At 39.2% G+C, this 24,828-nt stretch overlaps 1 protein-coding gene across 2 annotated transcripts in view; it reads left to right on the top strand.

Annotated features, from left to right (window-relative positions):
• The first annotated feature begins 2,225 nt into the window (after positions 1–2,225).
• The window catches only part of camkvl (CaM kinase-like vesicle-associated, like), a 52,726-nt gene continuing 30,123 nt past the window's right edge, over positions 2,226–24,828 (top strand). Inside the window, exon 1 of one of the 2 annotated variants that reach the window (XM_061736077.1) lies at positions 2,226–2,528. The gene's annotated coding sequence lies outside the window, so the exon portion shown is untranslated. The remainder of the gene's footprint in view (positions 2,529–24,828) is intronic. The other variant, XM_061736075.1, reaches the window with a different exon arrangement.

Genomic DNA, 24,828 nt, shown 5'->3' with positions numbered 1-24,828 from the left:
CACACACTTTTGTATGACTGTATTTCAGCAAATACAGGTTGCCACAGCTTCAAGGTCTCTTGTGAATATCCGTGGAGACAGACTGCAAGGACTGGACAAAAAGCCAAAGCTATAATGCTACAGACTGCAGAAGTGTTTATGTGTGTGTGCTTAAGTAGCAAAAATGTATATACATTATGGTGCAAAAGAATTAGGCAGGTGTAAAGAAATGGTGTAAAATAAGAAATCTTTATTCTTCTTTTTATCTTTTTACAAAATTGAATATTTCTGGAAAGAAAAGAACATATAAATCAAGTCAGTATTTGCTATGACAACCTTTCGCCTTCAAAATAGCATCAGTTCTTGTAGGTGTGCTTGCACAGCATTTATGAAGAAACTTGGTCACAATGTTCCAGACACTTTTGAAAACTAACTACAGATCTTTAGAAAGCCTCAAATCTTTCTGTCTCGGTCACAGACAGACATGATGATGTCGAGATCATCTATTTTTCATTGTTCCTAACAACAACTGCACTTTTGGGGTCACAGCCCTGCTGCAGAATAAGCATGTCAGATCTCTTCTTGATGCAGTTGCATGATAGATAAGCATCTGCCTATGTTTCTCAGGATTGAGGACGCCATAGATTCGGACCAAATACCTGGTTCCATTTAAAGAAATACAGCCCCAACCTTTCAAAGAACCTCGAGCATCGCGTGCCTGCAAGACATTCATCCCCGGACAGATCTACAGCCTTTCAGCAAATAAGCCTTCTGCTTCAGCCAAATATGGTACTTCAAATTCTGAATCATCAGTCCAGAGCACCTGCTGCCATTTTTATTTACCCCAGTTCCTGTAGTTGCATCCATAGATGAGCTCTCCATCAGAGATATGGTTTTATGGGTACATTTCTCCTCTGGACAGTTGGGTGTAACAGTAGTTTCTGCAAATTCAGAGCTGATGGCAGTGCAGCACAAATTCTGATTTCAAAGGAAGGTAGTAGTATATTGTTTCTTCCAACTGCTGCAATAAGTTTCCATGGCCAACCGCCGCTTCAAAAGAGCTTGAACACCATACATTGACATCTCTGTCAGTTTTGTCATCTTTGCCTGATGCTGATGCTGATGTGGTATAACTATGGTGTGTGTTGTTGTGATGTTCAGTCACACTGTGGTGTTTGACCTGTGCTAGGAGACTGTCCTCTACAATCTCTCCTTGGAAGCAGTTTTGCTTTTCCTCACCTGGTTTTAAGTCTCCTACACTATGCTTTATGCTTCAGTTATTGACTTTGATTCAACCTTCATATGAAACTGATGGTCATATAGTATTTAGATGTTTGTCCCCTTTGCATGTATTTTGCCTCTGTAAGAAACTAAATTCTTACACTCTCTCTCAAAGACACAAACACACATACTCCCACTCCAACACACATGCACACAAACAGGCATTCAACCTCACAGACCCATAGAAACCTGGTATTTAGTTCCTGCGTCACTACACTAGCCATCTGTCAGGATGCTTGCACACACACAGATTTGGCTTTGTGTATGCATCCACTGATCAGCGCGCGCACACACACACACACAAGCTGCATACGGGCACATTCATTTCTTAATTTACCCAAGAAAGATGTCATCCCGTTGACCTTTTCAGCATTGCTTGATTTTGCATAAAGCACAGATTGCTGGATCAGTCTCTAAAGTGGCTGAAGAGTTTTATTTACCCTCATCTTCTCTAACTATAATTTCTGTTTTGCTCCTCTATATTTGCATGTGCTTCTCTGATTCCTACCCACGTGAATCTGTGTGTTTGTCTGCCAAAGACTGATGTCATTGTCCACCGCGTGTGCTTCCAGCGTGTGGGATGAAATGAACGTTGAGGTATAATCCTGCACGGTTAATCCCGACCTGCTCCCTGGTCACAGCCGGACAGACCCGAAACTCTCTACACCAGACAGTCTAGTTGAACCCTGAAAGCATGCAGTGGGGGTGGAAGAATGGGGCAGGCAGGGCAGGGGACGCACATTTGAGCATCCAAGAGGCTCCAAAAAAAGCTCTGACATCAGTCAAAGATGCCCATCTGCTAAGTAGAGAGCGAGATAGACAGAAGCAGGGAGAGAGGCAGAGATTAAAGATTATTTATTTCTCATGGGTGGGAGACAGTGAATGAGTGACGCCTGAATTATGGTTCCGCGTTAAATCGACGGCGTAGGTTACGCGGCGACGCGGACCGTACGTCGTAGGCTCTGCGTTGGTGTAACGCGGAACCATAAATTATCCTTGAGTGAGTGAGTGAGTGGAAGGGAGGGCGGCAGGCTGAAGCAAGCAAACTAATTTTCGCCGAAGAAACAGACAGTCGTGCCAGAGCTGGAGCTGCGGTTGGTTCACCTCTCTGACGCTAGTGGGTCCATCAGCAAAGAACAGTGTGCTTTCATTTGTCGGCTCTCCTGGACCGAGCAGGACCAGACACCTGGCTTTCTGGGGGGTTTTTTTTCGGATAAGGGGCTGCAAACACACGCACCTGCACTTCTCCAGAGCCGCGACAGCTCAAGGTAAGACAGAATGAAACTTAAAACGTTGCTAAAGTAATTTTACCCGTGCCCATGTGCATGTTGGTGGTAAAAATGTAATCTATCCAGGGATGAAATACGCGTTTCCCCGCTCCGACGACGCGCCTTCAGCGTGCGTAAAACAGCTGCAGTGAAACATCTTCAAGTGGCCACCGCACAGTGGCCGAGGAAACTAAAAGCGGACTTTTTTTTAAATGTAAAATGTGACCGAGTTGGTGAATTTAAATTCCTTTCTTTTATTTTCCCTTTTTTGTTGCTTGTTTTCATATAATTCACTTTGAACAGTGGCCTAATTTTTTAATAGCCTATATTCCGAATCCGATTTACAGCCTTTACAATTCACTTTAAAAACGCGCGTTTAAACTATAAATTGGTTTTCTTTTGTCAAAGCAATCCACTTTCCCAGCATTTGTTTTATTTGATATTAACAATATAATTATAATAAACCTCTTGGAGGAAAAGGGGGCAAAGAAAAGCATTAACACACCCCCTCCCTTCTCCTCTCACTCCCTGATTGAAACAGTGTTCATCTTGAACTTTGCCAGCCATTGACTTGTTAATGATACATTTAAAAGTCCAGAGCAGTAGCCACAGTAGCTACTTTCTGTACTCTTGGTCAGCACACTGGAAGAATAAAATGAAATAAGGTCAGTGTGATTTGGTGTAAACGTTGGAGAAGAATTTGAAATAGCAGATAAAAGTGATCTTAGATGTGTTTCAGGTTCTGGCAGGCTACACTAACACTGCATCAGTGTAAAATAAGCAGAAAAGTGGCATCAAATGTATACATTTATGGATTAAACATATAAGAAGTCATACAGCATTTTTTTATTAAACCCACAATTGAAAGTACATCTTTCACTTTTGCAATGAAAGCAGAATCCAGCCCTACTGGCCCCACTGAAGTGCTATAAATGACAGGGAAGAGAATAAAAAATATCAGCGTAAATCCAGTGGAGGGACTACACAAATGCACCCCAGGGAGAGTGTAAGAGGTTGCTCAGCTAAAAAAACAAACAAGGTGGAAATAGGTAGAATGTGGTTTTCATCTCAGCAGATTTGAAGTGTATTTCCCATTACAGCTGCTCTAGCCAGCACATTTAGTTGCTTTTGAGTCTACATAACGAGGTGCGAAGAACCTTCTATCTGTCATTTCAGGCGTTGCAACACACAAACTTTGCACCTTCTTGCTGAGCTGTCATTTCACAAAATGCAGCTTTCAGCTGGATGCCTCTTTCCCAGCTGCTATCTATCTATCTATCTATCTATCTATCTATCTATCTATCTATCTATCTATCTATCTATCTATCTATCTATCTATCTATCTATCTATCTATCTATCTATCTATCTATCTATCTATCTATCTATCTATCTATCTATCTATCTATCTATCTATCTATCTATCTATCTACCGGTATCTATATATCTTTTAAGAGATCTGCAGTATTTTGTGTTTGAACGTATCTCTCAGGACCTCATTTAGAGTTTGTGGAAAGCCTAAAGGATAAAAGACTTTCCAATATTTTGAGCTCTTTTCATCGAATATTGTCCTGCTTATGGCAAAAAGTCACTGTACAAACCTGATAGCTGACAAGTCAACACGCAATGCTCAAAATCAAACAGAGGCTGATTCCAGCGATGCTCTGCAAATAGGACAGAAGCCTGATGTTTTGTGAGAATGGAGGTTGGGCCAGGTTACAACCTACAACTGAACGGTCGGTCTCACTGGCTTTTAAAAGTCTAACATGCACACTGACTGAACTAGGATGTGCACTCATCACCAGCGGGATGCTTTTGGAAGACTAATGGAAAGTGAATTATCTTACAGCGAAATAAGAGCTATGATATGGCATGACCATGTGTACCTTACATAATATGCAACTGTTGACTAGATATGTTCTGGTTCAAACATAAACAGTTTAATTCTGCTTTTCCCTCCACTGAACCGTTTATCCCTTGATTATGTTTGATTATTTTGACTCATGAAAACGTGTTTATCATACAGTAAATCTATTTACGATTACAACTGAGGTATCATGACATATCTTATTTATTTCACATGTCTGTTTATTTATAGTGCTGGATGGGTGGACTATAAGTCTTCTAACATGGTTCTCAGTTTTCCATTGTTTTAATTCAGCTGCACAGTGGACTTATTAAGGAAGCAAGAGAAAGGTCAATGAGTTTTGGATCATTACATTTTTATGGTTCGAACTTAGTTAAACAAATAATTGCCTTTGGGTTCCTTTTTTTCCAGATTTGTGTAGTTATTAAGTCGTCAACCTTGTCTGATGGAAAAGCTTTTCTCAAACATGTGTTTCAGTAATAGGGGCACATAAGCTAATCTACTCAATGAATGTATCAAAAAATCATGTGTTTGCATTAATGAAAGGATGCAAGGAGAGATTTAAAAGCAAAAAAAAAGTAATTTCTTTAAATATAAATGGTATGATTGATGTTTATATCTAGTTAGGAAAACTGAATGGTATCAACGTCTTAAAGTTGTGGTTTGTGGTTCTAAAATGCTAAAAGTGACATCATGGGATTGTGTATATTACAGTAATAGTGCGTTACTTCTGCAAATAGCATACATCTATAATTGTCAAAATGTGTCAGTCCTAATACATCCTTTTATTTTATATTGTTTTATTTTTCAGTCAGTTAATCCACTGAGTGTGTGGCTCTAAGAAATGTGATTTTAGGGTGGAAGGTAAGTAACAAGCATGGAGTACTGAAAAATCTGCTCAACTTTCTTACTGTCATGAAGCTAACAAAAGCTAAGAGGCTGAAAATAAAGCAAGTATAGCTCACAGTCAGCAATGTCTGTTATCTCTTACTGGTTGATTGTTTTGCAGTTGACTGCATTTTTTAGGAAGGGACTTGGAATCGGACAATTAAATTGCAGTTTGTTCATCTCTTCTTAAAAGTCAGCCTTCCTGTTAGTTGATAAACAATTATTAATTAGCTCATGACATTGAAACAAAATCTCTGGGCAAAAAGATTCACTGCTTGTTTTAGGCTTCATATACATGAAAGAAAAAGAAGAAAATCCAAGTCAATTTACACAAATCAGAAGATTCAGCTTTTTGAATAAAATTATTAGAACACAAATCCAATACAAATAGGTTTAATAATGCCTTCATTTTAGAAAAGCAGAAGATCTTTCTTGGAAAGGATTACGCTTTCAGCTACATTGGTGCAGTCAAACATTCTGCATACTTTTATTTGTTTTTTCATTTGTTTCATTTTTCTTTTTTTTTTGTTGATTCACTGCAGCGTGAGCTGAGAGATAAAGAAAAATGTACGACCACAAGAGAAAATGTGAAAGCTTGTGAAAATACTGTTTATTGAAAGAAATGTGAAAAATGGAGACTTCACACATCACATCTGGTGTTTTTTTGTTCTTCGTGGATAAAAGACAATCTCCTGTTTTATTGTTTCATCAATAGAGAAATTTATTGTAATGTCCAGTTTGTATTGATGCTGGTGTACTTATGTCATCAGTTTCGTATTATAATATATTGGTGTGCCGTGATAACTGATAACAGTGGATGCACTGAGCACCCGCTGATTCTGATGCGGATGAAAATTAATTTTTCCTACTGTGGTTCTTCAGGCTTGCTGCAGACCACCACCAAACTATCCACAGCCATGGATATTTCCCACCACAGCAGTCAGCAGTGGTTACAGATGGTTGTCAGCGATTAAAGGGTGCATCAATCCATCAACATGGCTTTTCAAACTGCCTTGTGTAATGTGATGTAATGTTCTCTGAACACTGCTGTATGTGGTAGGGAATGGGGATTTTTCAAGAACTCTAGTGTTGGTGGCTTTTCTAAAACTTTTCTAGCCAAAAGAAAAGGCTGAACTAATGAACAGAGGAGCTATTAGGCAGTTGAGACAGTAGAGACGACTGTAAATCAAAACCTTGCTTATTTTCACACACATAGCCTACTACGGTTACATAACCAGCTTCAGGACAAACTGCAGACAGCATATGTTTATGCTTTCTTATTTTTTCCCCATAACTAAGATTGATGCCAGAGGTTTCTTGTGTCCTGCCCTCCTTGTTCATCCATGCCATTCTGCACTCAAACACTTCCATCTCAGCTGCTTCATGAATCCTCCAGCTGAGACCTGCCTTCTCAGTTGAAATCCCTATATCTTTTTTGTCTTATTTTCTGTAGCACTTTTTTTCTTTGAAATGTATGATTTTGTTATTATTATTATTATTATTATTATTATTATTATTATTATTATTATTATTATTATTATTATTATTATTATTATTATTATTATTATTATTATTATTATTATTATTATTATTATTATTATTATTATATCTGTTCTTTGTGGTCATGATATATGAAAGAACCAGTTCTTAATTCAAACAGCTTCACATTACCATTACAGTTAAAGCTTTTGCTATTACGATCACATTAAAATGTACTGTACATCACAGGATTTCTATTTGTCTCATTTTTTGAAAACATTCCCCTCGTTCTTTAGAAAGTAGGTTCAATTATCATAACTATTCTGTAGCATTTCACTACTAACTGTTTGTTTGCAGTTGTAATCCCACATAAACGTTTCATTCATGCTTCAAAGCCTGGGTGTTCTGTCTATGAGTTGGTCAGTGCCAAATGGAAAGTTGTTTTGTTATCATGTGAGCTGTAAAAGCATTCTGAGGAGAGCTCTTTAAATCAAAGAGAATCTTCCATTAATAGCCATATGTCGTGGACAAAGTATTTGCCTCATTATTAACACACCAGAAGAAAAGAAAAACAACCTTTCCCTGCATGTTTTTTCCACAAATGATGATGATGACAATGTGGCATAGAACATTTTATTTATTTATCTATTTTTACAAGACTCTTCTATTTTAACACTGTAGTTTGAATAGCATGGTATTCTTTAGCCCCCATACAGTCCGGTATGGTCCGCTACAGTATTTTGTGTGTTTCCATTCAAAAATGTTCCCATTAAACCGAACCATACCGTACCATTTTTGGGCCCCTGTTTTTGTAGGTCCATAGAAAAATGGCACTGTATGTTAAGGGCGGAGCTACTGACGTCACATGACACAATGCGTTGATTGGCGGACAGAAAAACGTCAATACCCACGACAAAAGCAACCATGAACACTCTTTGCCGCCCGCAATCTTCTCCCAAACAACGTGGCATTGATTGTCCATACGAAGTAATAAAAGCCAAGCGTGACAAAAACGAGCTGCTAGATGACCTCCATTGTTGCTGTTGGTAGTGTCTCTGTGGTCGCTTTGCTTTTGTTGTCATCGCACTACTATGACGTCACGCTAGGCATTTGGTCGACAACCCGCATGGGCCATAGCAGACCAACATGCAGTGGAAAAGCTCACCTGAACTGAGTGGACCATTCTGAACCATACTGGACTGTATCGGACCGTACCGAGCCTCGAAGTGGAAACAGGTTTCTCGTCTTCATCACTGTCTCACTTTTTTTTTCACACCTCCAGGATCCTGACTCTTTTATTGTACCGGTAGATGTCCTCTTCTGTTTATTTATTTTCTTATATTTTTTAACAATTCAGCCAAATAAAAGTGCAATTTTCCACAGCAGCTTTGGACAAAAAAATACAAAATAAATTTAAAAAATATAAAAAAATTATATACAGAAGTTTATCCATATGCTTCACTTACCTACAATGCCAAAAAAAACAACAAACTGAAACTTTCAATATATTTCCAGTTAGAGATGGACCGTATTGAGGTTACTGCAAGTTTATTTGAAGCTCACTTGTGACCACAAGTACCAACACAGTTTCTCTGTCACACACATTTACACACATGCACACAGATGTGAGGCAAACACCTTTGTTGCATGTGTTTGCTGTGTTATAGTAGAGCAAAACAGGGAAACAGTAAGAGTATAAATCCTCTAACGACATGTGTGCCATCATAACACAGCAAAGGAGAACTGAACTCGTGAAATCTTCATAGATCATTAGCCCACAGTGAAACGTGTCTTTACAAACCATTGCAGACTCAGTGATATGAGCTAAGAGGGATATAAAAAACTATTTACTGCAAGGGAAAATGAGCTGTGTTACATTGTCATGCAAGCTAATGTTTTTGTTTTGAAGAAAGAATGAAAATATACAGGAAAGGTCAGGAAGTCCACAAAATGTTGCTGACTTTCCAAGTTCAGGAAATAACTGTTTTAAAGATATTTTCCTTTTTGGGTTTTGTGCTCTTAGCAGGCTTTACAGTTTCACAATAATTCTGCAGTCTTCTCATTTCACCCTAGGAGACTGCAACACATTAAATTTACTCTGAATTTCATTTTGGTATTTCACACGTTCACCTTAAATGACCTCATCTATAAAACAGAGCCAGTATTTGCTGACATTTACTGGGAGAAATATAACTTCTATAAAGTTTTAAAAAGTCAAATTGTAGCAAAAAGAAGTAAAAGATTCTTCCAATACTGGGATTTTGGAGGAACTTAACCATTTATTCTTGAAGTATGCTTAATTAACCAGTATTGAAACCCCTGTAAATATCTCTGTGGAGGGAAACAATTAATTATGAATGAGTTGTCCTTTCCCCAAGGCTTTAGAAAAGTGAAGGTGAGAGACCAGGGAAAGTGAGAGGTTGGAGAGAAAAAAATAAATGAGAGGAAGTTGAGAAATGAGAGACGGAAAGTGTGCTTCATTAAAGTGGCCTTCATTACCACTCCCTACTGTTTTTCTCTCTCTTTGTTCTCATCTGTCAGTTCTCCTCCTCTTTCATACTTTTCTAACTGCTTTATCCATTAGCCTCTTGCTGGCATCTTTTCCTTTCCGTGTAGGCCACGTTGTACTTCCCTGTGCCTCTTTTTCTCATCATGTATTCACGTCTCTTTATTTGTTTCTGTCATTTGAATTCTGTGCGAATGACTGCAGTGGTCTTTTGAAGCATGGGGAGACAATGAAAGTAGAGTTCTGTAGTTTTTCTTCCTCCTGATAGCCCACCGGAGAACAATCAACATACGCAACCTGGCCTAGTTTTACAAGCAAGTCCACTCACCTGTTAATTGGGGTTTTTCCTCATGCTCTGCAGACTGAAGGGAGCTAATCCTGGAAAACGTGGCTTTTTTCAGCTGAAAAGTGTCAAGACTGGGCTAGAATCTGGGCTAACCTTTAGGCACAGGGGCACAGATCAGAAAATTAAATAAAGGGCACAAATAAATACACGTTTAACCTTTTTTATTGATGCGTGAATAAAAACAAGGGAAAGGATGGGGACACGGAAGTAATTAGAGGTATAAAATCTATCATGAGAAGCTGTCGCATATTGCTTGCCTGTTATATTTGATATTGGGATTCATCACTTTGTATTCTTCCTCCAGCCCCAGCTACATTGCTCCTTATATAACACTCCAAGCTGTTGTAAAGATGGATCCAACAAGCCACTACTTCATCTGTCCTTCAACTGTGGCTCCCCAGCCGATCCTAATGTTGCTGCCAACAGTGTCCCTCATCTTCCGGGAGCCATTGCAGCCATTGCAGTAGTTATTGCCAAAGCACACTGAGGGCAGCTGCAGAACTGTACTTTTTAATTGAAAGTAATTATGACAGACATTTTTTAGTGAAGAGGGAGATAGATATATGCAATTAAACATACTGGAGAAATAAAGAACAATTTAAATGTTGTAATTGTGCCAAAGCGTCAAGTGTCTCCACTCTCTTCATTACAGCTTCATGGATGTATTCAATAGATGAATACAGTGTTTACTTTTGTGATGTTGCTTTAGGATGATGAGACAGAATTAAGGAGAGTTTCTTAAATGTTGACATTTCTGAATTTCTCTCAGTCTGCCCAGCAAAGGCAAGGATCGGGTCAGAAGAGATTCAGATTTATTGTCCCAGCTGGTCATAAATGAGGCTTTATCCTCTCATTACATTATGCAATCTAAGATCTTTACTAGCTACAGGTGAAATATGACTGCTCTGCAGATGCATATTTTCTCTGTCTCGCTCATCTCACCCCTTCCTCCTGTGCTATTTGCTCTCCCAGGATGGATGAGTTTAATACCGAGCTGGTTAAAAACCAAGACAGATTTCCTTATTGATGTGCATTCTTTTTGTGTGATTTGTGTGAATAAAAATCAGGCCCTCTTCTCATCCTCTAATGTCTCCACATTGCTGCAGCTCCTTATTTTTGTTTGTTTGGGAGTTTGTTGTGCAGTTCCTTAAGTCTCTGTCTGTCTGTCTGTCTTTCTGCCTTTCTTATGCCCTGTCATACGTTAAAAGAAGGCTCCACTCTGATTACTTGAGTGCATTCAGCTAGACGAGCAGATTTTCAAGGATGCTGGTATCTTAAAATCCTGCATCCATTCCTTCACATATTTACTCACCAGATACTTTTATAAACCAAGAAAGAAAAAGAGTCTTCTCTGCAAGTCCCATTTTAAGAAAAGACCAATAGAACTACTGGCAGCAGCATGGGACACATACATAAAACATGAGTTCATCATGGGAACTTCATGATTAAACTGATCACAAACATTATACATTTAATGCCAGAAAGAGACCGTATTCTCCATGTTTTTTTAATGCAGAAATAAAATGTGCCTTGCCGATCAAACCCAATCACAATGTCTACCACATCTCACATTATATATATATATATATATATATATATATATATATATATATATATATATATATATATATATATATATATATATATATATATATATATATATATATATATATATATATATATATATGAAGTGTTTTCCTTTAAATGTTTTCCTTTTCCTTTAAATTCATTGTCATCATTACATTACATTGTGGCAGATCAAAAGATTGATATATGACAACAACAAACATGGCTTCATAAAGTAATTTATTTATTTTTCTAACAGACTTGAACAGATGCAGTCATAGCCATTTACATCACTTGGCAACATTTTTCGCCAGCCTCTCTGTTGCAGACGTGCTCATGTGCGAGCTGCTCTCCTCGAGTTTAGTTTGGGTAAGAGCGTTGCTGTGGCAACATCGTTGCTGCTAACATTAGCTGTGGCTGCGCTCGCGACCGGTGCTTTGCGTTTATGCGGCTAAACTTCAGCTGCTTCGGTGGTGAGCAAAGTCCTTTCTACAGAGGACACATATCACTCTACTTTTATCAATGGTGCCGTCGGGGCATTTTAGAAATGTAAATCCCCCATTCACTGGACCGAAATGTTTCACATGCTCTTCCATTATCACTGCATTATCCGCTACTCACCGCCCCCCCCATGCCTGTCCAGCTACAATGGGAGCCTACCAGCGTTGCTAAACACGCCCAAACACAGTTACAGCCAATCAATGTCCACTTCAAGGTGGGACTGACCATTGTTTTCTGCTGCTAACAACTCAAGCACAAACACAGAAAAAGTAAAGTTAGAGATTAAATAATAGATTAAGCGATTAAAAAACATAGGGCCAAATCCACAAAGAATAGTTTGCGCCCGCAAATAGCGCTGTGAATTGCGCCGCATTTGCGCCCGCAATTTGCCCTGCTTTAAGGTCCTATTCACAAAAGATTTTGCTCTAATGATATGCCGGCGCAAACACGCCCATAAAGTTTTGCGGCTGAGTGCAATTTGCACTTGTCTGAGTAAGTGAGCGGAGCTGTTTCCAGTGTTTTCCATATTTCAGCACACACATTGGTCCATAATGAAAACTGCAGAAATAAAAAATAAAGCGAGTGAAAATAAAACGCCGTGAGGCGCAAGGGCGCAATTTCCACTGGGAACAGGGGGGGCATGTCCCCCCCCACTTTTCAAACTCATGCTTTTGTATATATATATATATATATATATATATATATATATATATATATATATATATATATATATATATATATATATATATATATATATATATATATATATATATATATATATATATATATCAGACACAGGGAAAGCATCCAAATAAAATATGTTGGTTCTCCAGGTGCACGTTATTCCCACAGTCTAATAACATCGATAATAGTCTAATTGGTCAATCTAAATGGGCCGTAACAGTCTGTGTGTGGTTGTTTGTGGCTGTTTGTGGTGATGAACTGGTGAATTTTCCAAGGCATACTCCGACCTTTTGCCCAAAGTAAACTGGATAACCTCCATCAGACCCTCTTGACCCTGAATAGGAAGAAGAAAAGTGGATTTGGTATGTGTATACGTCATCCAAATAAGGGAATGTGTGTATTTACCAGAGGGAAGCTGCTTATTGACCTCCGCCTTTTTCCAGTTTTTTTGACATGTTCCAGCAAATTATGAACAATCACCCAATAATGTGGTGTTGGAGAAATTGTGCTCATCCTCCATATTTCTGTTAGATCATGTTTCAGTTAACCGTTAGACGGCTGGATACAGGTATGAATAAACATTAGAATGTGCCTGTGACTGAGTAGTTGAATATATCCTTGAGCGCTGTGGATAATCCGTTGACAAAATTCCAAACCCTCGGAAATATAGTGTCTCTTTTCTTTCCTCTGAAGAGATGTTTTACCGAGTAGAGAGACAACAGTCAGTTTGGAGGCAGGGTTGTGTCGGGCTGAAGGAGATAAACATTCCAGTTCGCCTCATCAGCGAAAGAGCTACAAAAGCAAAAGCAATGTAAAAAAAAAAAAACAGAGGTGAGAAAAGCTGCTAAAAAGGAGGGAAGCTGGAGCATGCTCTGCCTTTCTCTGACCTGGTTCCAGTTCATCCACCTACTTTACAAGATGAACATTACTGCCGCACTGTATTTATAGGGCCTTGTCATGTGTTTTTTGTGCAAACAAGTGTGTACTGATATGTTATTTTTTTCTTTTGTGGTTTGATTGTACATAAAATGCAGTTAGTCTGTGTCTTAAAGGAAAATCTGAATGCAAAGCAACATGCAAGCAGCAATCCTGAAGGCTGAGTGCTGGAAACACTACGGAAGTTACAGACGTTATGATAAATGTCTTTTCTTGTTTTTGAATGCCTGTTGTAATGAAAAGTCTAAGTTGAGAGTACAGCACAAGTTATTTACAGCACAATACGTGTGCGTGCATTTCAGCCGCTCCCCTGGATTGCCACATGCCTTGGCAAATGAACAGATATAGCTTTTTATAAACTACATGTTTAACTAACATGAGTTCATTGGTCACCATGTCTCTTTTTGTCTTAGTGGTTTGATTAACCAAGGAATGGTGTGCATCGCAGGGTCTTCCATTACAGCAGCCTCTTATTATGTATTCGTACCACAGCCTGTTTCAAAAGATCAGCATCATAGGACTACAGTTTTTGGGCAGTTTATTGAGCAGAACTAAGCTTAACCGCTCCATGACTTCAACAAAGGCAAAGCAGCAATTTAAACTAAATGATAAGGTCAGCATACTAAACATTGCTGAACTGATACTGATTGAAAGTAAGATGAAACTGGTGTGAACGTCTTTTCTATTTATTTTTTCTTTTGGATCTGACAATGGTCATAGGTTAAAGGTTGAAGTGGCAATTTTGAGTGAGTTTATCTGACAGTATTATTACAATAACCTATCATCTTAGACATAACAATAGGCCCAAAAAATGAGGTAAGCGTATGCTTAAGTATTCATTCTTAAGTATTCATAAGTATACAAATTACCCAGTTTTCAAGGCGCTAACTGCTTGGTCCTGGAACATTGTTTTTGTTTTCGCTAAATTTTGCTCTCTGGGCGCTCAAAGAGGGCAGAGTGGCTTTGCACATTCTCCACTGTGCCTCCACAAGAACTAGAGCTTCGGGGGTCATTTTTAAAGCACACATTAGCGATTACATTACAAGATTACAAGATTTTTCCAAAGAAATGTGTTTTTGGATGTGAGGGAAACTCATGATTGCTCATGCTGTAGCAGACTATACTCGCCCACACCTTGGTACACATTGCACTCTGGGTTTATTATACAATGTAACCATCATATTGAGAAATACAGCTTTACTTTTACTTACCAAAGTAACAATTACTCATTTATTATATACTGTCGGATATTTCATATTTTCAGAGTTCAAGCAAAAATAAATCCTTGTTTCAAAGAAATTAGAAGACTATTTTAGACAATTTTGCTAGTTTTTAGAATTCTAGTGAAGAAAAATGTTTCCCGCTCCATTGGCAAAGATATTTTGCTTGAAATAAGACTTGATTTATGGAATATTACGGTAGGCTCATTCCTAGAGGGGCTGTTTTTGCACTGTATGTACTGTATACCTTGCGCTGCCAAAAAGCTCTGACCGTCTGGCACTTGGACACAGGACCTCTGAGGTGTATTATCAGGCAGCCGGGTGTTTAATTCCTTAACAGTGTGAGATGATGAGGCTGTAGATTGGACCACCTTCTCCAGCACATCCACATATTCTTATTGGACTGAGACCAGGGGAGTTTGGAGGACAAGTGAACATAATGAACTATTTGACATCTATCTCAAACAGTTCCTGAGTCTTATTTGAAGAGTGGCAGGGTATATTAAACTGGAGGAGGGCACAGCCATCAGAGGATATTGTTACCAGGGCTTCACTTGCTACAGGTTAGAGTTTGTTCCAGAGCATCAATATGCTGTTCTTCCTGCAGCTGCCATCTTTTCCCCAGGTAAATCATGTACACACTCTTAGTCATCTACTTGCTCAGAGCACAACTTTTTCTCTTTTCTGTTGGCACATTCATTTCATAACATTATCATGTAATGTCCTTTTGTATTATATTATTTTTACACTAACTTCCATATTTTGCAGCGGATAACCATGTTTTTACCTACCTCAGTCTCACAAGAAGAAAAATAACTAAAATAATTATTTGCTCACATGTCTAAAAAGTACCATTGTAACAGTAAAGCTGCATACATTTTTTGTATTTTAAGAATAACTTAAGTATGTAACATGTTTAAAACCTTAAATTAAGTTGTAATTTTACCATTTTTGACCACGCTTTCCTTTTTTTTTTTTTTAATTATGCAACATAATTTTCAGTAGCAGGTTGGAGGAATGAAAGAGCAGCCCACTTGACTTTTTATCGAGATTGTTTTTTATTGTCTGTGACTTTTTAACCAGTGTTTCACCTTAGTTTCATTCTCCTCTTCCATTTGCTTTTGTAGTAGATTTGGAGAGCTTTGGGCACTTCAGTTGCCTGCTTAGGTCAGCAACTAAAAGCTACCATTAGATATTAAAAAACGATTTAGTGCTAACTCGTGATGTCTTTGTAATGAGGAGTTTGGCGTGTCTATAATAAACAGGAATTTTATATATAAACAAAAGTGCTGAATGTCACGTAATATAAACACAATTTTTGGTGAATTTTACAACTCACCATGTGATGTTCATCTAGTTCTGACACATATTGTATCAAACAACATAAACATCTGTCTTTCTCTGTGGGTACGGTGATGTAACCCTTTCACTTCAGCAGAATACTCTCGTGAAATGTGTCACGTACCCTTTCCATTCACAGCCATGTCCACTGTCACTGTCATGCTTTATTTCTGTGATCCTGGTTGTATTCCCGTCCAGAGGCCGTGTCTTCTGCATCAGTTGGTACTACACCCTGGAAATCAGGGATTGAATCCAGAGGAGCCAGACTAATTCTTTTTTTTTTTTTTTTCCATGAAAGAGGAACAGAATCAGGATGCCTGGCCAGACTAACAATGACAAGCGTCACACAAAGAATCCAAAGTAATTTTTTATTCTATTTTTTTTTTTTTATATGAGACCGCTGCAGCTACTGCAACTTACAACAATGACAACAATAACACTTACAATAAACCAATTCAAGAAAAGAATTACCTGAAAGATTTTAGCAAAACAAATCTATAAAGCAGCTCCACAAATATGCACTTTGAGGCACTTCAGACACTTGTACCGTGGACACTGAGCAGATTATTTGTGCAGGTTAGACTCCCTTATGAACTGGGCTTGCAGTGAAAATACAATTTCCTTTAACAGCACCAAAATCTCATTATTATTTGATAACTTGGGACTCATTTCTCCCCTATATAAAATGGCTTCCTAGTTGAAATTCCCACATAAACGCATCTCTGAAATGCTCCACAGGTATATTGAATGCTATAAGGTGTTTAGCAGTATACCCACACATTGTTTAAAATAGACGGGCCCTGAAAGTCCTACACGAAGCTTCACAAGAGAGACCTCTGAAATGGTCTCCAGCCTTATGACTCTTATCCAAAACTTCAATCACTGCTCCATTCTCCTCCTCCTCTTTGTTTCTCCTCCCTTTTCTTTTCCTCTCCTCCCTCTCTCTCTCTCTGGGGAAGGGATTTTGCTTCTGTAAGTCTTCTATCGCACTCAATATTTCACAAAACCACTTTTTTTTTCTTCCAGCACACATACGAGCGTCTGTCTTTCTCACAGAAGTGTTCTCACTTTGATTCCCCCGCGGTCTTCACGTCTGTTGTCTTCCTTGCTTGATCGTTGTCCCTCATTCTTCCTTTTTCTTCTCATCACCATTTTAATCTTTTTGCCCCTCGCCCGCCCCCTCTGAATTTTCCTCTTTGTCTTTGCTGTTTTATCCTTGTCACTGTGCTGTATCCCTTTCTTTTGCTGTCACCCTAAACCATGCCTTTCTTTGTCCTTTTTAACACATGTTTCCTGTTACATCCCTGTTTTAATAGCACTTTCAGGAGTGCATTTGAAATAGGCCATAAAGGAGTTGAATCCCTTACGATTCATATACTTTGTGTTTGGCCTCTGTGCTAGCTTTTGGCCTCATTAATTTTGCAACCGAGATTGACAAGACTGATACTGTATTTGCTGTAGTTAGTTCATTAACATTGCAAAACCTCAGTTGTATGTGGCTTCTTTCATCATTAAGGATGGCATAAAGCTCCCATGGACATTGTAATACACTACCAAAGTACTTTAGATTTCTACAAGAATGCATGCACAGATAGCCACACAGGAAAACGTCAGGCATCTTGTTTGCAATTAGGCATGCAATATGCATGAGTTCTGCAACTTTTCCTGTACATGTAGGTTTATTCATGATGTTAAATGGCTTTGCAATATGAAAGATGTGCGCCGCAGTGAATTATTTGTGTACTGTGTGGAATAAGTCAATTTCCAACTCTTGTAGTATCTTCATCTTTGCTGCATATATTCAGTCACCACAGTTTTAATGATGTGCTTTTCATTTTTTAAATTAGATTAATCATCTTGGATTATTGTTAGTCAAAGATTCCTTCTTTTGCAGGAACAGAAAACAATCACTTCTCAGAATTTGCTAAATGCACTTTGGAGCACCTTTTTCCAGAAAGCAGATATCATTACGGTCACAATGAGCTGCTTCGTACCACATTTCCATTACTTTCTTTGCATCACTTCCATCTGATTGAGGTGACAATCGCACAAGTCAGACATTATTTGAGATGTAATGCAAATGAAGATAATCAAGGTGAAGTCTCGATTCAAGATGTAGTTCATATTTTAAAGATGCTACACAACATCTCAGAGTGTACAGATGCCTGCGGTACCCTTGGGCTAATTACACTGTCTACAATCACTGTGAGCTTCCTGAACATGCAATGCTGACTAAACCCCCACTGAAACTTAATCAGCCACTCTTCTTGTACTTCAGCATGATCTAAGAGATTTGCATGATGTATTTGTACACATGTGCGTGCTTGTGTGTTTTTTCCTGATATATCCAAATTCAATCATGCCCAGCAGACAAAGCTTATGATAATCCTCTTTTTGACGGATTCTCTCTTTTTTCATCCTTTCTTTTTTCCACTCAACCACCCATCTAGCCATGCATTATCAATAACCACTTATTCGACTGTATATAGAGTCACTGGCCTTATAACCATCTTTTTCTCTAAATCTCTCATTCTGACGTTAATCTTTTTTTTCTTTTTGTCCTCATCACATTCCCCTGAGACCTATTCGGCCATGGGACACGCATGGCTAAATACAAGTATCCATAAGTCACAACAGTGACAGAGCACAGGTGGTGGTGAAGGACTCTTATTGGCTTCATGCCTGAAAAGGTCGACGAGCCCAGTATCACAGAAATACATGAAAGGAGCATCATTTCATAATGCTACACTACACTGTGGTGTCTTGTAATGTACGAGAAATGATGTGCCAGCTCCATGAAAGGCAGTGAACTTCTTTTTTTGATTTGGTTACCAGCTCAAAAAATCCGTAGTGAGATTTTATCTGCACCTCATATAGATGTGCCATAGAAAAATCTGAGGTTTATTGTCACTTGTTTTCCCTAGACTAAGTCGATCAATTTTAATAGGCTCTTCAAACCTATTCAGGGTCCTGGGGGTAGGGCTTCGGCTTACCCTTACTGAAAGGTACTCCCTAGAGTTGTTGTCAGCTCTTCACAGGTCACAGAGGAAGAATTCAGAGTCATCAATTAACCAAGCTTGCATGTTTTTGGACTGGAAGGAAGCTGGAGTAACCCATGCATACAGAACTCCACAAAGCGAGGCCACAGCTGGGATTTCAACTGGGAACTTTCTGGTGCTGTGAGACAGCAGTACTAACTGAAACACGCACTGCTCTCAAGCAATACACATACAGTATATTGATTAAGCTCTTGAACAGTGCCACTTCACCTCCATCCAATCCTATGTCAAAAATGTGTTGTTTGAATGGTTTTTGTTTGTGCATCATAACAAGTGAATTTGTTTGTCAAAGACAAACTGTTATTGAAGTTTCGCTGGTATTTTTTGACACCATGAGGTAGATTGCCAAAACTAATTTTATGTCTCTTGAAAGAGTGGGTTGAGTTTGATCACAATAACAGTGATTACTGAAGCTTTTCTCAACATTTGAAAACAATATCTTCTTGGGTTCCCTGCACGTGTGCCAGACAGCGAAGAGAGGCTGATTAAAGAAGAAGATGCTATTTCACATATTTGTAGCTGAAAAGAAAAGGGGTTTTGCACTTTATAATGGTAGGAAAATATAGTGAGAAAGAAAGATGGAACAGCACTGCCTTTATTATCTCTTTAATGCCACAATGTTATGTTTTATATTACATAGCATGCAGTCCAGACCTGTACCGAATTAAAAGTGACACATAAACATTACTTGGTCAAATATGACTATTTTGAAGGCAGCTGCAAACTAAACTATTTTCAATATCAGTACATTTCCGTGCTGTTCACACTACATAACTTGTTTTATTTCATTCAGAATTCTTCATATCACTATGGTGTTGCTTCATTGGCGACAATGGGTCACACAAAAACCTGATCTCACATGAACTCAGTCTGAGAAGTCAAATGACACAGGAAATAACACACACAAAGTAGAAGTTGTTTATTTCAAAATTGACCTATTGGGAAGAAAATGTGTGGTTCATGCTATTTCTATAAAGATTTGTTGAGAATGTAAAAGAAACTGTTCCCTCACAGTTATTCCACCCTATGCCTTAGCCTCTTTTTGGCTGTGGGTCAAATGTGGACTCACTAACAGCTCCGGATATTCAGCATGCTGGATCCGTCTGCAGGATTGGGGGGGCAATAACATGTTGACAATTCTGTTTGATTGTATATTTGAGTAGCTCACACATAATAAACATGTTGACATGTTTATTTGCAGGTTGTAAATGACTTGGAAACGTGTGAGTTTTTTGCAAGTTATTTGTAAAAAAATTTGCTAATTTATAATCCCATTTCACAAGAAAGGATTTTAAGGCAAATTTGCAAATTGCCGTTAAAATTGTATAGTGTGGGCCCTGGATAGTTCAGTTGGTTGACCGGGCACACCATATACAGAGGCTATCACCCTCGCCCCCAGGTGATGCAGGTTCAAATCCCAGCCTGTCGCTCTGTCTCCTCTGTCTCCCCACCCAGGTTTCCTGTCCAGCCACTTTCAAAATAAAAGCCACTAGATTAAAAAAAAAAAAAAAGTGTATATTGTGAAGACAGCTTTAAGGAAAAGGGAGTGGGGAGCTCCTTCAGCTGACACAATATTTTTTAATCAGAAAAAAGTTCAAGATTGAGATCAGGGGAGAATTTAGTGTTAACATTTGTTTAAGTAAAGTGATTATTATAATATTTTCTCCCATCAACTCGGGTTTAATCAAAGTATGGTTTTTGGTCAGGTGAAATATTTGTTCATGTGCAGCCACTGACATTCAAACATCAACACTAGCTACAACTAGCTAAGATATTAACACATCCAAAGTAGGACTAATTTTCAGCCTGGGACTTTCAAGAACAGCCTGGATTTTTTTTACATAAAGGCGAAAGTGGATAAATCAAACAAAAGTTCACTTGTTGTCATTCTGTTATTTAAAGTGGTAAATATGGTGTAAATTTAAATTGGGCTAAATGCTCTCACTGCAGTCTAAATAGTATTCTGTTTTGTGCAACTTTGACTCAGGGGTTCCCCAAGGCTCGGTATATGGGCCCCTTCACTTTGCCACATACAGCACCTCTCTGACAGATTATTTGATCACATGGCATCTTATATCACTGCTGTGCAGATGATAAAAAACACTAGCTGTCATTCCCAACGAAACACCCCACAATCTCTGCACTCAACATGCCTCTCTGAATTGTCTGTTTTAATGGAGGATCATCACCTTCAACTTAATGTAAAACTTAATTCCTGGCCCATCATTCCATCTGCCTCAATATACATAAATATTGCATCTATTACTGATGCTCGAACAAAGGTTACAAAGAACCTAGGTGCCATGTTTGATGACTAGTTATCTTTCTCTGAGCACACTGCCACAATCTCCTGGTCGTGCACCTTTGCACTCTACAACATACAAAAAAACAAGACAGTATATGACTCAGTATGCAACTCAGCGTCTGGTCTAGACCATGGCTGTACCCCACCTCGATAACTGCAGCTCCCTCTTAAGCTGGACCTGCAGCTTGTGTGATCAAACCACTACAAAAGGTCAAGAATGTGGCAGCACTTTGATCTTTAATCAATCCAGATTGGCACACATCACACCTATGTTTATTTAGCTACACCCGGTACCTGTGGCTGCTTGAAAAAAAAAATATCTTGCCCCCTTACATACTGGGTTTTCTTTGTGGAACATTTCCCCCTTTTTCCAGTCTTAGTGCCTGTCTGTAAGAGCCACTTTCAAGAAAGGCCTGAAATGTGATTCCCCTCATTTTTTGCACCTCTCCAGGTAGACAACAAGTTGGGAAATGGAGTGGACCTGTTGTGTATTCAGTGACTTAGTGACAAGTGTGATAATTTCTAACAACTTTCTGATCACATTGTGCATGCAGCACCCTAACAAGGACACATCAGAAAACAGAGGATCATCACACATTATTCACCACACATTATTATTATTATTTTCTGGCTCTAAATAAATTAACAATGCTAGATTAGGGAAATACAAAAATAAGAAGACTTTTGGTTTCAAGCAGAAGAATGAATCAGGCTCTACACATTATGGTCCGATTTTAGAACGAATGAAGAAACCGTCGAATGAACATGGCTGGAAGCGCACTGTTCAAACCTTCCCGGTCAACTTCTCCACACATCAGCACTCAACGACACAGAGCTCAGCCTGTTCAAGAAACCAGGACACTCTAGTCACATTTCCATTACACTTTTGTGCAAAAGAAAATGGAGGTAGCAGCAATAAAGGTAGCCCTGCAGGGGGTCTGTGTTTCCATTGTAAGCTGTTTTTGAATAAGCGTAATTCTCATAAATCTCAGTATCTCATCCTGCAAGACTTCTCTTCAAAACAACAAAAAAGAAAATCTTATTGCGATTGCCACTACCGCTGCTGAGAAAATAGCCAGAACATGAAGGCAGCGGATGGTCATTCAAATGGTTTTTCAGAGGCAAAGCCCTTATGTAATGTTTGATGATTAAGTAGTGTTACAGCACAACTACATCGTATTAATGTTGCCAAAAACATCTGAAAACTAGATTTTCATGACTTTAGATTATTGCTGTAGCCAGAAAAAAGACATTGGGTGTGGACCAGCAAAGACTCTGTGTGCTAAATGTATTTTCAACAAACTGAGCGTTGCACTCCCACAAACATTCAAAATGTTTCTCTCTTCATTCCATCGATCATGGGCCTTGAACTAGCAACAGACACAGGCTGCACATAATAACTTGGGCTTAACAGTCGCATCATTTTGGCAAGCCTGTATGATCATACTTATCTTAAATATATGCAACGCTGAGTAAAAAGATCTGTTAGTAAGTGCTCTAACATAAAAGTCAGCAGTCGTTCGCAGCAGGTCTAAACATATTCACACATACAAGGTGCTCTCAAACAAAGTCATGAAAAAGCACTTTATATGTGTTCTCAAAAACACATCACAAAATCATAAGCACACACACACACACAAACATTGTGTGCCCAATGTTATGAACATAGTAAAATATAAAACACTCAGGTGCGCACTCATGCACTCTCATACAGCCGTAACGTACTGTAGGTATCCACATTACGCAAGATCAACAACGCTATTTAACCATCTGAACACAACTGTTGGGCTCATCATTGATCACATAGGATTATGTAACAGCTTGGCCTCATGGCTTCGTGTTGCAACGCAGCAGAGTAAAAGACAACGATGCTGCTGCCTACCTGTGCGCACTGCACAGCTCTCAATTTAAAGGGCAAGACGGCGAGGCTTGGCCTTGAACGCGTTTATTATTTCATCAGTCCAATATCTCCGCAAGCTCTTTTTCAAACATGAGCAACAAGATCCTATTCAGTCTCTTTGAGTATTGTAGCTCTGCTGATGGATTTAATCCTGTTTACAACGGAAAAAGGCGCTCCACATAGCCACAAATAGGCAGTGATATCAGAATATGAAGCAAACTGTTCATGTTGGGGAAAACGTCTTTATTGGAGGAGTCTAAGACTTCACTAATGGACGGGAACTGATGTCCCCCATCCACTTTCAGTTTGATGAGTTGCCCAAACAGTCAATTCTGAGTCTTCCCAACCAAGTCCAAAGTACCTGCTCGGCAATACATCCACACGTCACAACGAATAGCCTGACAGCAAATTTTCCAAATTGATTCATTGATTCAGTCGAACATGTTAGTAAAATAAAACCAAAAAATGCATAACATTCTCTGTCGGTGGCACTGGCACACCCTGGCACACCCGTAGCTACGCCACAGCCTTAGATTAATCGACTCATTGTGTCCAGCACTGCCAGAGACGTGGACATTCGCCAAAAGCATTTCCATTACACTTTTGCGAATAAGTTGTTCTTCGAATCACCTGAAAACCACCTTGTTTTTGTTTTTTTTGTTTTTTTTTTTAAGAAAAAAGAAAAACGTTGTGGAAGCAAAAAAAAGGTTTATATGATATTTGGGAGATTTTTTCGAATTAATACCATTTCCATTACTTTTTCAATATTTGTATTTGCGCAGAGCTAGGGGTAGCCAGGGGAACAAGCCTTCTTATAACAATATGAAGAAAACTGACAGCATTGTCTCCCCAGCAATTATTGTTTTGATCAAAGGATACATGCTCAATGAAGGGGACATCAAGTCACACTATGTAAGGGTATGCATGTGCTGGATGGCCGCCACCCGTATCCCGCGTTCATTTGACGCGTCGACGTGCACGTTCTCAAAAAGACACTGAACGCGTACGTGACCTGCAGTTCTCACTCTGGCCGCGAGTTGCGCTGGTCCCGGTCAGATACCAGCTGGTCCCGGTCAGATACCAGCTGGTCCCGGTCAGATACCAGCTGGTCCCGGTCAGATACCAGCTGGTCCCGGTCAGATACCAGCTGGTCCCGGTCAGATACCAGCTGGTCCCAGTCTGATACCAGCTGGTCCCGGTCTGATACCAGCTGGTCCCGGTCTGATACCAGCTGGCCACAAGTGACGACGCGGAGATTCGCTGGCGCCGTTTCCTTTGCCGAGATCACAACCAAGGCAATGTTATGATCTCCTACATCATCCAATGGTGTCATGTAAACTTGTTTGTTGTTCTAATCTGCTACTGCTACTACCGCTACTACTAAATATTTAGTCACTTTTCCAACTGTTGCTCTGCTTACTGCCCCCTATCGGTCACCGCCGGTACGATGCGCTCTCCTCGCGTACTACGCGAGCGACGTTGCAGTTGGTGGTTCACGCAAACGGACGTGAACGGACGCGAACGCAAGCACCAACAGCAAGTATATGTCAGGCTTTAGCTGCACCTATTTCAATCCTGACTTAAGAGCACTTTATTCGTGAACTGCTGTGTTACTGTGGCTTGAACGTTTTCCTCCGTTGTAAGTCGCTTTAGATAAAAGTGTCTGCTAAATGTAATGTAGCTTTCATTTTTATTGACATATTG

Source organism: Cololabis saira, chromosome 12 (assembly GCF_033807715.1).
Source record: "Cololabis saira isolate AMF1-May2022 chromosome 12, fColSai1.1, whole genome shotgun sequence".
Lineage (NCBI taxonomy): Eukaryota > Metazoa > Chordata > Actinopteri > Beloniformes > Belonidae > Cololabis > Cololabis saira.
Note: the sequence above shows the minus strand (reverse complement) of the source record. Positions and strands in the feature narration are given on the sequence as shown.